General features: G+C 43.3%; 1 long non-coding RNA gene across 3 annotated transcripts in view; it reads left to right on the top strand.

Moving 5' to 3' along the window:
* Positions 1-16,680, top strand: part of LOC309344024 — a 123,365-nt gene that overhangs the window by 37,318 nt on the left and 69,367 nt on the right. The window contains exon 4 of one of the 3 annotated variants that reach the window (XR_014157550.1): positions 3,278-3,660. The exons of 1 other annotated variant lie outside the window; for it this stretch is intronic. This is a non-coding gene — a long non-coding RNA (uncharacterized lncRNA). Of the gene's footprint in view, positions 1-3,277; positions 3,661-16,680 lie in introns of those variants that run through there. One more of the 3 variants, XR_014157551.1, reaches the window with a different exon arrangement.

Raw genomic sequence — 16,680 nt, 5'->3', positions numbered from 1 at the left:
AAACCCTCTCTTCAAAACCCTGCCTTTTCAAAGGAATGCAACTAGACAGGCCCATCAGAAGGAGCCTGGAATGTCAGGCTTCTGACAAATAAACAAAAATGGATATATATATATATATATATATATATATATATATATAGGCGGGGATTCTCAAACAGGCCTTTTCATGTGATAAATCTACTTGATCCATGATACATCAAAGCAGCCCTCAGCCTCACTTTTCTCTCTGTCTACAATGCAAGGTTTATGCTAGATGCCATCTGTTGTTCTGGCATACGTATGAGTAACTGGGGAAGGATAATAAACTTTTGCAAAAGTATCAATATTCTGTAGCAGCATGGAATATCTTTTAATCAGAAACAGAGATTATCACGATAGGTCTCGTCTGGTCACTCCACCAGAGCCTCTCTTTGCACACAGGGGAAGTTCCTAACTCACCAAGGCTTTGAGACCCTCATCTGGTTTAGTCGGCCAGTTGAAACCATCCCCAAGTTGTGGCTTCTGTCTCATTCTGACAGCTTCTGGACCAAAGGTGGACAAGCTACCCCAGAAGGAGCAGGGTTGTGTTCCCCACCTCTCCTCTAACACCCCCTACACCCCAATAACAACATAACAAAATTAATAAAACCATGGAATTATATACATTGTATTTCTTGAAATGGGTTTGTTGTGTTGCACATTTAATCTACTTTAACTGTGCAAACTTTAATCTGTGCTTGAATCCCTCTCATTAAATATCATACCCTCCAATATTTCTCCAATGAAAATAGGGATATCCAACCATTCCCTCCAACACTTCTCCAAGGAAAATAGGGGCATCCTAAGGAAAAATGGGACATTCTAGGATCAATTCAGAAGCCTGGATGACTTCTGTGAATTCACAACTGTCCCTGAAAAATAGGGACACTTGGAGGGTCTGAAATAATGACAATCTAGAGGTGCATCTCCGCTCACTAATTTATAGGGTTAACTTCACCCTAGCAGCTAGAGTTTATGAATAAGCTCTTCGAGTAGTGCTTATTATATGCAAAATACAAATTGAATGAAAGCTGCCTTTCTCAGGGTAATTATCAGCTAATTCTCACCATCTAGACACAAGGAGCTGCCTCAATTGCACGTTGTTTTCCCATTCCATGGGTGTGGGTGTGTTAGAAACCATTTTCCACATCTACAATTCTCACTGCGGCAGCAGGAAGTTATGGACTCTGTAAAAATGTAATAAGAAATGAATACTTTTTAAAAGCACCTGTTAAGACTAGTACAATGAAATCTTGGCTCTTGTGGTATTTTAAGCCAATACAGACTCTCCATCTGAACAGCTTTCCCTATTGTGTCCTAATAACTGTTTCCAAACAACACTGGAAAATGAAGGTCTGTATAATAAGCTGTTAGGGGTGTATGAGCTTTCTCTTTGTAAAGTCAAAGTTCTCCTGTGATAACCCGATTTCTCTCAGAAGAACTCAGTTCTGCAATCTGTGTGGTAAAAGGTAAAGGTCAAGGATGGTTAAGTCCAGTCAAAGGCAACTATGAGGTGCAGTGCTCATCTCGCTTTCAGGCCGAGGGAGCCGGTGTTTGTCCACAGACAGCTTGGTATAACGGGACACCATGATGGAAACCAAAGCACACAAAAACGCCATTTACCTTCCCACTGCAGTGATACCTATTTATCTACTTGCACTGGTATACTTTTGTACTGCAGCTTAGTAGATAAATACATGTGTTCAGTGGACTAAGAAATATGTTTACCAATGGCTGCTTGACTGAGACTGCAGTCCTCTACACACCTGGAAGATAGTCCCATTGAACTCAGTGGGGTGCACTTCGAATAGACAAGTGATTGGTTTGTTAGTGCGCTACTGCTAATCACAGGGAAGATTAATAAGCAATGCAAGGCATAATGGACTATGCAGAACTGGCAAAATTAACAGCAAAATTAAGAGAATCCAACAATGGGTGTTTTATGGCAGAGTCCTTTTTTTTGGACTCTTTAAATAAATATTGTAGTATGATGAACTTGTGAGCAGATTTTGAGCTATGAGCAACAAACAGAGGTAATTAGATTATAATAATGTGGTTACGATTTAATAGATAGAAGATAGGGTGCAGCAGAAGAGGAGGAACAACAACTCTGTGGAAAATAGGGTGGGAAGCTGACAAAAATAAGAGAAAAGATGAAATTGTGTTTTGATGGTACATGTTTAAAATGTTGAGATTTAATAAAATATACTTGAAAGAAAAGAAGCACTGAAACAGGGGCACCAGCTCCAAGGGGACTGACCCCTTTTGGGACCCCTGAATATTTTTTTGGGTGGGGTGGGAGCTGCCCCTCATGTCCAAAAAGTGTGGAGGCAAAGCATGGAGCCAAGCATGGCACAGCTCTAGTGGCTGGATCCTTCTTCTGCCGGTGGTGGCACCAGGAGGAGAAGGAGGAGTTGTCGCCCATTGAAGCCATGTGGCTACCACTTTCAGCTCTGTCCCTGGTTTCTCCCACTGTCCTGATGTCACATGTGACATCACACACACAGTGTTGTCCCCTATCGCCCTGGCAAGCTGGTGCCTCTGCACTGAAACATCTGACACCCAGAAAGATACTGGCAATACAGTCTTATGTATATTTACTAGGTCCCATCAGGCTTACATCAGGCTTAGAAAGTGTTCACACAATTGCACCTTTACTACTGTTAACTCTTTCCCAATAGTATCTTTGCAGGCATAAGGAACTACAGTAGAAGCCAACATTCACGGTGGTTGCTTTTGCTATTTTGTCATTTTTTTAAAAAAGTGTCTTCTTTTTATATCATTTACATTTTCTTCTGCTGTTTTACAAGTTTTATGTAGTCTGCCTTGGATTTTGGAAAGGTGGGATGAAATGTTTTGAACGAACTAACGAATGAATAATTCAGCTCGCCCTACTCAGATTCAATATGAATTAAACACTAGCTCTTAAAAGGTTCTGCACATGCTCAGACCTTGCTTTTTAACATTAGTAAAAAGCCAGCCTTTGTTAGTCCAAGTCCTAGGCACTAATTTCGGCTCAAACAGGGCTACGCATTCATACCTAAGGGGGATTTTTAAGGCTCCAGGGACAGATGGGCAAGCATCAAAACATTTCTGAGACTTGAGAAAAATGAAACTGCATAGCCTCTGAATTTGTCTTACCAAGTTCTATGAAGCTCCTCAATCAGAGCAGACAGCTGCATCTGTAAAAGGTTTTTGTCAGCTCCGCTAGAAATGTACCCCCACCCCACTGAAACTGTATTATGCATTTTCCTTCCAGGTCTGTAACTATCATCTCTGGGAATGCCGACATCAGGAAGTGATCTACAGTTTTGTTTTCCAGATATGCCACCAATGAAGGAACAGCTAATTTATCAATTGTAGTTCGTTCCTGGTAGCTTTGAATTCATCGCAACGCTGCCGGAGCATTTTATTTTCAAAGGCATACTATCTGGTTGGAGGGAAGGTATCACCTTGCATAGACAAGGGTGAATGGGAGTCAGAAGGACTGCTTGGGTCATGTTCTCTTCCAATGCCAGATCCCAAAGTGGATGGCCTGGCAAGTTAAGAAAGAAGGGAAAGTCGGGGTGATGCTGTGTTTAGTAAATGAGCAATTAAATGCTGAAGCAAGCAGCATATAAGGATCAGGACAAATATCATGAATGGAGAAGGGGTGCTCCTCTCGGCCTGCCACCCAGAAATATAATGGCCCATCAACAGCAGATCAAGAAATATTTTAGCACGGACAGGGATAGATAGATAGATAGATATATAGATAGATGATAGATAGATAGATAGATAGATAGATAGATAGATAGATAGATAGACAGATAGATGATAGATAGTTAGATATAGATTAGATAGATAGATGATAGATAGATGATAGATAGATAGATAGATAGATAGATAGATAGATAGATGATAGATAGATGATAGATAGATTAGATAGATAGATAGATAGATAGATAGATAGATAGATAGATGATAGATGATAGATAGATATAGTTTCTGCTAGCACACGTTTCTGGAATCTTTGACTGTATCTTGGTTTACAAAAGCAACTGATCAAAGTTTTAACACTGAAGCAAATCCAAGACAGACTCAATTTAGCTACAGGAAAGAGAAAGCCTGCTTATGCAAGGCTTTGACTGAGATTGCACTCCAGTGAGATGTCTTGGATGAGAATCAGCCAGTTGCATATCTTTGCCTCATTCCCACCCGACAAGCAATACAGTAGAAGTTCATGCAGTCAGACATGTTGTCTTTCAAAGGCTTTATCCAAAGGGGTAGCACATAAACTATCCATGTGTATTGCTGCACACCACCCTGATCTCTGAACGGTGCGAGATTCCAGGGGTTCCACTTACCTAGGGTTCATGTTTCCTTTTGGAAATTCACATCAGAGACTGTGATGTCCTTGGGACATATGGTTTATATATATATATATATAACCTGAGCTTACAATGGAGGGGTTCACAAAGGGTCCTGTTTTCCCCATAGCTACAGCCTTGGATTCAAACAGAAATCAAACATTGCGCGCGCTCTCTCTCTCTCTCTCTCTCTCTCTTTCTCTCTCTCTCTCTCTCCAGCTTGCTGCATCACCTCAACACAGGAAGCCAGGTGGGCTTATATTTTAACACCTGCTGGATCCAGGACTTAGGAGAATCTCACATGCAGCCTACTTCCTCCTTTCTCAAACTCCTAACAGTATTTCATGTCAAGCAGTTTCAAAAGCACGCACTAACAGAGCTGACTATGGATCTTATGCCTAAAAATAATTACAGAAATCATTCTCTCTGTCATCTGATGGGCCCTGAATTAACAGAGCTGTCAGAAAACATTCAGTCACGCCTGCCACATGCCCACTTCATGCACAAAATATGGGGCAATTTGATTTGGCTTCCCCTGGGCCGCAGTCTGAGGTGGCAGTCTCCCCGAGGGGCGTGATGCTGTCACCAGGATCACTGTGCTATTTTGAAAACAGGGAGCCCTCTCTCTTCTCCCACCCCTGTTAGCAGAAAGGGGATTTGACTACATGATAGATACAGCATTAAGGAATTTCTCGTGCACAGTGACTTCTAATGTGAGATGTGCAGGGTGGAATTTGCTGTAACCTAAGCTTGCCACAATCTTGCATAGCACGGCTTGCTGTTTCTGAAGACGCTCAGCATTTAGCCTGTACTGGTTGCTGCTGCTTGAACCGTTTGTGCCCCAGTAGGCTAAAGACAGCCCAACAGCCATGTCTTACAGGTGTTGGGCATTGCTCCTTGTTTTTTCAGTCCTAGGCAGGCAGCAAAAACAGGTGGTCTGCCAATACACCATCTGCAGGTGTGTGTTCAGTTAACTGGGTCACAAAAAGGTGAAGTCCTGTGCTGCTCTCATTTCAGTGGTGCCCAATTTGTGCACCAAAATACACATACACCACAAAAGAGCATGTCTTGAAGAAACGAAGACTCCAAGATGCATGTGTCCACTACTTTATGCTACTTGGAGTTGGGGATGGGGAAGAAATTCAGTTCAGTTTACATTTAAAAGGGAACTTGCCTAATTTGAATTTTCCAAAAGAATGCAAGACCTGAAACATAGCAATCCTTCAAAATTCGCACGTTGTGAATTTTGTTATGTAGTTCTTCAGCCAAGTGATCTCCATGATAGTGCATATACTAGGACAAAGCATGCATAAAAATGTATATATTGGTGAAAAGAGCATGCAAAAATTACGTGGGGAAAATTGGGGAAAATTTCATATAAAATTTTGTACATTAGGAGAAATTCACATGTAAAAGCTGGTGAATTTTCATGAGCACTTTAAAAACAAAACTAAATTCACTAATGTGAAGAACAAAACTTACGATTGGAGTCAGCACATTGGAGTCACCCCCAAGGGATGCTTGGGGAATCTGATCAGTGGTTGTTAGAGTGTCAGACTAGAATCATGGAGACCAGGGTTCAAATGTGCACTTGGCCATGAAGCTCACTGGGCCCAGTCACTACCTCTCAGTCCAACCTACCTCACAGGGTTGTTGTGGGGATTAAATGAGGAGGGGGAGAATTATAAATGCAATAAAATAAATAAAATAAATTCTTGTGTGGGACAATAGTTGTTTTTCTGTACTTTGGTAAGCCATTTGGGATTTCCATGAAAGCAGAGCGGTTTACAGTGGTACCTCTGGTTACGTACTTAATTCGTTCTGGAGGTCTGTTCTTAACCTGAAACTGTTCTTAACCTGAAGCACCACTTTAGCTAATGGGGCCTCCTGCTGCTGCCGCGCCACTGGAGCACGATTTCTGTTCTCAGCCTGAAGCAAAGTTCTTAACCTGAGGTACTATTTCTGGGTTAGCAGAGTCTGTAACCTGAAACGTATGTAACCTGAAGCATATGTGACCCGAGGTACCACTGTATAAATTCTGAAGTAAAGAAAAAGGTTGGGTGATATCCAATTGAGTTACACTCAGAGTGGACTCAACAAGTTTAAGTAAGTTGTCAAAAGCTTGTCCAAAGGCACTGTTCACAGAGTCCTAATTAGTCTGATCCAACCCATGGCTTTGTTGAAATTTAAATTTGGACCATAGTTACAATCAAATCTTTGCACCTGCCAATGATCTTCACATGTTAGAAAGTTCTTTCCATGTATCCCCCCACCCCTGTGCTACTGAAATCTGAAGTGCCAGCCCTGTTTGTGCCTGCTTATTTTTATACTTCAGAAAGAAAAGATTGTGTCTTAAATGGGTTGTGTGGCTGGCCACTTGCAGGATGTTTTGAAAATGTAGTATGCCCATCATTTTACTTTCGCTTTCCCTCCCTTTTGTTAATAGATATAAATAGCCAAACACATCTTTCTGTCTGTTTTATTGTCAGATTGTGAACCATATCATTTCCAAAGCAGGTTGTGATTTATATTGAGATTAAGTCCTTTCAGATTTAAGCTTTCATTGTTTAGCAAATTTGTTTGAGGTGCTAATTTTTTTTGCTACTTGATGTGAGCAACTGACATTTGGACAGTTCAGTACCACTGCAGATACAGCCTGACATTTGTCAGCATTTGTGTTCGTGGCGATAAATTTGTTATAGCAATTCATGACCAACATTTTGCCTCGGAGGCTAACTATAAATCCCTCATGCTTTGCTAAACATTGTTCTCCGTTCAGCGAGCCCTCTAACAGGGAGGCCATTTCCCCCCCTTGTTTCAATTTTATTGAGTCCTAATGTTGCTCACAGTCACAGACACAGTCCCATAGATGGCTTGATACCCTTTCCTACGTTTGTAAACCGATGACTTCATATTTTATCCTCTGTGTATACCATGGATCCTCTGTGTATACCATGTATACTTCTGGTAGAAATGTTTTTTAGCATTTGGAAAATGTCTAGTACATCCCACCACCCTACCAATATCACATAAAGGTAAAGGTAAAGGACCCCTGGGTGGTTAAGTCCAGTCAAAGGCGACTGTAGGGTTGTGGCGCTCATCTCGCTTTCAGGCCGAGGGAGCCAGCATTTGTCCACAGACAGTTTTCCGGGTCATGTGGCCAGCATGGCTAAACTGCTACTAGCGCACGGAGGACCGTGACGAGTGCCAGAGCACATGGAAACACTGTTTACCTTCCTGTCCCCCTCTGTACCCCCCTCTCTCTCTCTATATATATATATATTATTGCTCAATTTCCACATAACAAATTATCAAACCATATAATCACCTACATAATTTCCCTCCTTTTTATTTTCCCTCCACCCTCCCTCCTCCCTCACCAAGGACTTCCCTCAGCTCCTCTCCCTGATTTCTCTGCACATATTTTCTCTGCATATTATAAAATTGTATATATCCTTACATATCTGTCCATCATGTTATCAACAATAAATTTGTGTATGTTTATTCAAAACCTGCCAAGGAGTCCAGTTCATTTTGTTGTGTTTTTAAATAATTTGTGTAAAGTTCCCATTCCTCCTTGAAGTCACAGTTGTCCTTGTCTCTCAATTTGTATGTCAATTTAGCCAGTTCTGCAGTTAAGTCCACTTCAAAGGCAAGTATGGGGTACAGAGCTCATCTTGCTTTTCAGGCCGAGGGAGCTGGTGTTTGTCCACAGACAGCTTTCCAGGTCATGTGGCCAGCATGACCAAGCCGCTTCTGGTGCAACAGAACACCATGACAGAAACCAGAGTGCACAGAAGCGTCATTTACCTTCCCGCTGGAGCGGTACCTATTAATCTACTTGCACTGGCATGCTTTTGAACTGCTAGGTTGGCAGGAGCTGGGACCGAGCAATGGGAGCTCACCCCATTGCAGGGATTCAAACCGCCAACCTTCCAATCAGCAAACCCAAGAGGCTCAGTGGTTTAGACCACAGCACCACCTGCGTCCCTTTACCTTTGCCAGTATTACATAGCATTATAGAACTGAAAAGATACTGCAGAAATCTATTTGCTTGATGCAGGAACATCTTGATTAGTTTTCTACTACAGGTCTGGGAAGAGGAGGGTTGGGGAGGCCTCTCAATCTTCAGGGTCAATGAAGTTGATGTGTCTTAGGCTGCTAAGACATCTTCCTTTGCATTTCGAAAAACCTGCCCATTTTACAGGCTATCTCGTGCTGGCTCTAGTTCCATGAATTCAGGACAATATAAAGATGGTGGAGAATTTCATTTGTCTGCATTTTGAAGTGAACCAGCCTAATTGGCACCTCCTGTACTAATACATGTACTTGAAACCAATTATTTCTGGACATTGCACTTCTCTGAATTTTGTAAATTTTGAGCTGATATATTCATAAGCTCAAAAACACCCTCCCCCCCAAAAAACCCAACCCCAACAACTACAAAATGTGTATTTTGGGATAAAATAGGTTTAGAAAGGCATACATTGTGCTAAAAGACTTGCATTTTGTGTTAAAATTCACTTTCAAATGCATTATTAAGTATGAATTTTCACACTGCTTAATGCAGGGAATGTATTTATGAAAGAAATGCTAGAGAAATTGATACAGACCGGAAATAGACTGATCTACCCATCTCCAACCTCACCGACTTGAAATGTACTTTGATTAATCCGCACTGTACTATAGGAAGGTAAGTGCTAGTCACCCCCTTAAGACTGTGATACGTTTGTGGTGGAGAAACTTATCACTTTCGAGTGTGCTAACTTTTCCGACAGAGAGAGTAGCAAATCCATTAAGCAAAGTTCTCTTCGTTTTCTCTAAAGCTTGATAAATCAGCATGAATAGCAGGAAGATAACATTAGCAGGTTATTACTTCCATACTTCACTGTTGCAAATTGGTCACTTACTCTTTTCTTTCAATAGCTTTACTCTTTCCATTCGATAGCTTGGCTGTAATAGCCCACATGAAGGAAACACAAGAAACACCAGCAAAATGACAGTTGCTATTAAACAAGAGAAGTACTGATATATACCAAAGTAGAATAATTGAAAAATTCAAGTGTCTTTCTCCTTTGCCAGTTAACTGTTTCAGGGCTGCTGTCCCTTTTGGATAGAAACTATCCAAACTCATTCAAGACATAGATTGAACACTTCCTCAGCAACCAATGTCAACTGGGATGTCCTGGGGGTTTTATTTACTGCTTGGTTGTAGAATATTGCCTAGGACCGCAATACCTCAAGGACTGCCTTTCCCCATATAAACCAGGCTCTGTATTCATCATCACAGGCCCACGTGAGGTTTGGAGGATGACAACACAAGAACTGGCCTTTTCTATAGTGGCTCCCCATTTGTGAGATGCTCTCTTCAAGGAAGCTCACCTGGTGCCTTCATTATATATTTTTAGGCCTACAGCCTTTTAGATTTATCTGTGGAAAGGGGGTGGGTATTGTTTTGCTGTTTTGCTGTTTTGGTTTAATTACTTACTATGTTTTATCTTTTATTTTATTATGTGAACCGCCCTGAGATCATGATGAAGGGCGGTCTATAAATTTAATAAATAATAAAATAATAATAACTGTCTACTCAACGACATTCAGTTCAATCACTCAGGGTTTCCCAGTTTTCAAGCTATGTCTTTTGCAACTTGCTCCAGTTGGTGGATCTCAAGGTTATAATAAAACACAAACCAGATCCTGCAAGCCTGAAGTCTGTTCACCCAGTGGCGTAGCTCACTGCTTGGATGCCAGGTGCGGTGCAAGTGTCCTGTAGTTGGGGACGGGGTGTGCCACCCATGCTGGCGGGGCAGGGTGCGCTGCATGGGACCTCTCTGCCGCCTCCCCCTCAGCTGTAGGGTGGCTGAGGGAGAGGCAGAGGGCAGACGCAAGTCCCACGCTGCTGTTTTAGGCAGTGTGGAGCCTGCAGGTGCCCAAGTCGCCACATCACTCCCAGGAGAGATGCGAGGAGTGCCGGCCCCCGCGATGTGGTGCCCAGTGCCAGCCGCGTTTCGTTACACTTGATGACTGAACTAAACAGTTTCATGAGCCCAATATTATTATTTTCAACTCTTATTTTTGTCATTTTGTCATCCCCCTCATTGATGACACCTGGGGTGGCCCATACCCTCTGCACCCCCTTCCTCCGCCACTGTGTCCACCCCTTATTTGGGAGGTTGGGGTGTGCTGGTCCAGGGGGGAGGTTACCGTGGGGCGAGGTCCAGGACCTGAGTCGAGGGTCAGCAGACAGTCCTCCACGGGCGAAGCGGGGTCCACAGTGAGGAGCAGGGCAAGGACAGGAACTCTGGGGGAACAGGACTGGATGCTGGCCAAAACAGCTCTTCAACGACTTTGCTCCCGCAGCCTGGGACCAGGCTGACTGGCCTTTATCTTCTCTGAGGCCAGGGGCAGTCCTGGCCCCCAGGTGACCCACCTCTCCTGGCCTTAAGGCGAGCACTCCTCCTGGGAGAAACCAGTTCCCTCCACCTCTCTGCCCTGAGCCTCTGCAGCTCAGGAGAGGCGGGTGGGTTACTGGACCCAGGGGGAGACTCACCTTCCCCTGACAGGGCTGGGAGAGGTGCACCTGTAGGCAATGCGTCCTCAATCGCCTCTGGAGCCAGAGTGGAATCACCTGGTGCCTGCTCCTGAGGATCCGGCATAGGTGCAGGCGCTTCAGAATCAAGGCCCTGCCCCAGCTCAGCCGACTCCTGTGCAGGCTGGGATTCCTCCGGTTCAGCCTCTGAATCGGATTCCCAGGCCATCACATGGGGGTTGGAATAGTAGTAATAGCAGCAGAGTAGCGTCCAGTGCTTTTCCTCCACTGATGGAAGATATCTGTCAGTGAAACAAGAGAGAATTTATTGATTATCCTCCCTCTCCTTTACCCTCCTTGCATGCTAACTCCAAATCTGCTCCAAAGGACCCTCCAAAGCATCAGAGCAGATTTTGAGGAGCCATTGGGAGCTTCTGTTGCAAGGAGGAATTGTGGGAAATGGCCTCCTTCCCTTGTTCCGCTGACATCACAGAACCATTGAATACAACTCATTTAAAAATTCTATCGAGTTCAATGGCATTTACTGCCAAGTAAGTCTGCATAGAGTTGCATTCTCAATTAGCTAGTTCTTTACTACTAATGAAGGTTAATAATCAACCGATTGAGAATTTAATCTTTTTGGAGTCTGCAGGTCATTATTCCTCCCAATCTCTAAATGGCTAACAAATTTATGCAGTTAATGAATGCTGGGGACTGTTTTAAAGTGTGTTAAAAAGGGGAGAAACTGTGTCACACTCCCAGGCATCTCCTGCTTGGATTTCATCTACTGAATGCAGGGCGGGAGGGGGGGGGAACCCGTGGAAATAAGGAGAATGACTGTCTGGCATTGTCATGAAGAATTGATAGGCTTCCGAAAGATGCAATCAACTGTAACCGCTACTATAGTCTTCCTTTAATTAGATTATGAATACGGGCAAACATCATTTTTAGAAATAAAATATGAGTATTATGGATAATTTATGTAAATTGACATGAAGGCTGTAGCAATCAGCTTGACATTTGAGCTGTATGTGACAGCGGAGGACTTTCTCAGCTGATCAGCTAAGCTGGAAAGCAATCACATTGAGCAGGCCTCCACGTTCAGCTTGACTGGCTCATTCTTTGATAAGAACCTTTCTGTATCATTTTCCCCTATGATGACTCTTATGATCATTTCTTAATAATATATTGAAACCCAATTTTATTCAAGGCATCTTAAAAGCTTTTTATGACTTAAGTGGGCTCCCTGTTCTACATTTTCTAACTGGAGGAGGCTTTCCAGATTCCATGGATATCCTCATCCTAGAGTGTTTTGGGAAATGTGCGAGTGTTTCTGATGCTGCCACTAAGGATGGAGGGGAAAAATGGTTTAGCACATGTTTTAACACAAGCTACCTAATTTGTTTTTTCCTAAATAATGCATGCACAGAACTACAGCTATCCTTTGGAATTCTGAGTTTTGTGAGGCAGTTCTCTAACAAAAATCTATATATTAGGGGAATGTGCAGATAAAAAATGCATATGCAAGTGAAAATAACATACAGAAATGTGTTATAATGGCAGGGAATTGCTTGCAGGAATAAGTGAAATAAAATGTACAATAAGTAAAAGTGTGCAATATGTACAATAAGCAAAACTGCATACAAAAATAGGTATAGGAGAAAGGCATGCTAAAATGCTGACATATTTGTGTTATTATGTACATATTCCTTTTTATCTAGTCTTACTTACTACTTACTTAGGGATGCGGGTGGTGCTGTGGTTTAAACCACAGAGCCTAGGGCTTGCCGATCAGAAGGTCGGGGGTTCAAATCCCCGTGACGGTGAGCTCCCGTTGCTCGGTCCCTGCTCCTGCCCACCTAGCAGTTTGGAAGCACATCAAAGTGCAAGTAGATAAATAGGTACCACTCCAGCGGGAAGGTAAACGATGTTTCTGTGCGCTGCTCTGGTTCGCCAGAAGTCGCTTAGTCATGCTGGCCACATGACCTGGAAGTTGTCTGCAGACAAACGCCAGCTCCCTCGGCCAGTAAAGCGAGATGAGCACCGCAACCCCGGAGTCATCCGCGACTGGACTTAACAGTCAGGGGTCCCTTTACCTTTACTTTTACCTTTACTACTTACTTGTATTATGCATTACAAGTATAGGCCATCATTAAACATCATAAAACATCCATATAATATATATATAGAGAGAGAGAGAGAGCGCGCGCGCCATGTAATATATATAACGAGGGTTTTCATTGGGATTTCTTCCGGCTAAATAGTGCCATTCACCATTCTAAGAAATAGGTAAAGGTAAAGGTACCCCTGCCCGTATGGGCCAGTTGTGTCCGACTCTAGGGTTGTGCACCCATCTCACTTAAGAGGCCGGGGGCCAGCGCTGTCCGGAGACACTTCTGGGTCACGTGGCCAGCGTGACGAAGCTGCTCTGGTGAGCCAGCACCAGCGCAGCACACGGAAACGCCGTTTACCTTCCCGCTATAAAGCGGTACCTATTTATCTACTTGCACTTAGGGGTGCTTTCGAACTGCTAGGTGGGCAGGAGCTGGGACCGAAAGATGGGAGCTCACTCCGCCGCGGGGATTCGAACCGCCGACCATGCGATCGGCAAGCCCTAGGAGCTGAGGTTTTACCCACAGCGCCACCTGCATCCCTAAGAAATACTAAGAAATACTATTGACAAAAATTCAGCCACCCTTGCAGCTACTTCTGGGTTAATGTCAGACAGATAGAATCTGATAATTTCATTGTGCTGTGATGTTAGTCTACCCAAAAATGATGGTGGCACATGTTTGTGTAGCTGGTTGTATAATGGACAGTAGAAAAGGTTATGTTCTACACTGTCCAGCACATTCAAAGAACATCCACAATGTCTATCATTTCTGGGTATGTTAAAATATCTTCCTCTAACAAAAGCTGAGGGGTGGGGGAAAGTTGAGTCACACACATATAATTCAATAAAATAAGGAATAAGGAAATAAAAGACAACTGAATGGAAATTAAAATTAAGGATTTGCATAAGATACAAACTTGGGTTTTTGCATTCACAATCCCTGGGGAAAGGAATTACCATTATTGGAGGGTCATAACCCTTTTTCTCAACACTTGTTTTATTTTCCCTTGGGATTGTATGATATTCCTCACTTGAAGAGTTACTAAGAATTCCAAATAGTGGAAGCATTTGAACATTGTTGTCATGATTTTTATATAAAATCATTTTTGCTGTGTAGTCAAAATCCTATCTTTATTTTTTAAAAAATGTCCTCTACTGTACCTTAGTTTTGATAGTGTCAAAGGGTGGGTGGTTGCTCAAGAGTAACCAGGCAGGACTCCGACCTGTCTTTTACAGGCTTGATTCTTGGTGCAAACTATTTACAGTGAAGAGCATCGTAAGTTCATGACTGGCTCAATCGCTAGCAGAATCCGGGAGTGGTCTGTTTTTGTACCTCCCCCAACATAAAAGTTTCATCACCCCCAAGCCTTTTCCAGCCCTCCCTGTGCCTCAAACTACTGTACATAACTGGGGGTGGCAGGGGTGTGCTGCCCTCCTCTCCGGCTTGCTCAGGTGCGGTGTTAAGGCTCTCTCTAGCATCCTCTCCCCCTTGCACCTCTTCTCCACTGGAGGTGGGGGTTTCCTCCTTGCGAGAAGGGGAACTGTGTCGCAAGATTTTTGGAGGCTCCCTGTAGCACAATTCCCCCTCTATCTCTCGCCTCTGTGCCGATGGCAGTTCCCTGACAGATAGTTACTTTTTCAAGAACAGCTATGGACCATAAATCCTTGTTGAACCCCAGGAAGGTAGGTATGGGATGGCGACCTCAATACACTATTCATCCCCACGTGTAAACAATCTGCAATGCAAGGTCTAACGGGGTCTGGTTCCCAATAGTTTGCCTTGTGGGGCAAAGGCACAGTGATAGCCTCTTGGCAGCAGAGTTGCTCCACTTAGCAGAGGGGCAAAGACATGGCGGTGAGGTCAGTATTGCACTGGTGCATTGGCAAAGTCAATCCAGCAGTCCGGCTTGGGTAGACATGCAGCTCCAACCTCACCACCGCCTTACACATCTCGCTGTCCATAAATGACAGAAATTCTGTGCTGCTGGGAGCCTACTGTCATGGCTCCACCCTGCCAAGCTGTTTTCAGAAGTCCTCCCAGCTGAATGTTACTCAAGTCTGAGCAGTCAACTCCATGAAACAAGGGGTCATACGCAAAGGCAAAATAGTGACTCAAATGCATATTCCCAATATAGTTTCTACACCAAGGAACTAGAAACTGAATAAAATAACTCTGGAGATTTGGAGTGCATGGCAACATATCACTGGGCCAATTGCACAGGAATTATGGCAGGGGGGCGGGAGTCAGTGACAGAAAAATTGCAGACAACTAAAAAAGGTCAGTGTTAGGATCTATTAACATAATTGCTAATGACTTGGAAGAAGGAAGATGAATTTCAGCGCACAGCCTATGTGCAAATATTGAGCCAGGCACTGTGGGAAGATGGCTATGTAATTTAGCCATGACAGGGTCTGCTTCCTCTATTGAAGTAATGTATTTTGCTAGTGGTAGCACAGAATTTTGTGAGTGTTTCACAAGTTAAGTGCAAAGCCGAGACCATATAACACTGGTCCTGAAAGACCTACATTGGCTCCCAGTACATTTCCAAGCACAATTCAGAATCTTGGTGCTGACCTTTAAAGCCCTAAATGGTCTCGGCCCAGTATACCTGAAGGAGCATCTCCACACCCATCTTTCAGCCTGGACACTGAGGTCCAGCTCCAAAGGCCTTCTGGCAGTTCCCTCCCTCCAAGAAGTGAGGTGACAGGGAACCAGACAGAGAGCCTTCTCGGTGGTGGCGCCTGCCCTGTGGAACGCCCTCCCATCAGATGTCAAGGAAATAAACAACTATCTGACTTTTAGAAGACATATGAAAGCAGCTCTGTTTAGGGAAGTTTTTAATGTTTGATCTTTTACTGTGTTTTTAATGTTCTGTTGGGAGCCACCCAGAGTGGCTGGGAAATATATTATTATTATTATTATTACTATTATTAGTTCTACTCAAGGATCTTGATGTGCTTTTACTACTAGTGTAGTGAGCAGCAGTTAAGGAGGTGTGGCAGGTGTTTAAAATTGGCTCTGTGTTTTATACAGAATCACATATCTCTCTGGCTCCTATCAGGAGCAGTACCTTAACAGTGCAGTACATTTGACAATGGTTTCACCGGTTGGCCAACCATGTATTTAAATAACCCATCAGCTAGAGACAACCAGTACAGTGTAATAGATAAAATGTTGTACCTGAGCCAGTTGAGTTGAAATCGGTCCTTAGTCATGAAACTTAACTGTGGGTAGGAATGCCACAGAATTCTGCTGGAAATAGGGTTGAGAATTGCTGATGTTGCTTATTTGTCCCATATCTGGAATGGAAATAAATCCAGAAAATATAACCAGTATTTCCTGTGGGTGGTGCGGGTGACTTTGGTCCACAAACTATGGACCAAACTGATTGCTCCCTCTCCATTTGAATTGTGTTTCCTTTGAACTGAAATGAATGGAGTGGAATGGCATAATAATAAAAGGAATACTGGTAATTACATATGCAAAATCCTGCCACAGCAGACAGCGAGACAAATAGCCCAGTTTTTGTCAGAAGCTGAACTGCAGTGGAACAGAAACAGCACTGCATACAGTGAACACAAGTTAGAATGGAAACTGATGCCTTCTGACAGCCCTAACCTTGGGGGCAGCCATTGTTTCTAGCCCAAAGTAACACGATATATGCTGCTCA

The sequence above is a fragment of the Podarcis erhardii genome (genome assembly GCF_964252035.2).
Source record: "Podarcis erhardii genome assembly, chromosome: 6".
Classification (NCBI taxonomy): Eukaryota; Metazoa; Chordata; class Lepidosauria; order Squamata; family Lacertidae; genus Podarcis; species Podarcis erhardii.
The sequence above is the reverse complement of the archived record's forward strand: the minus strand, read 5'-3'. Positions and strand labels throughout refer to the sequence as shown.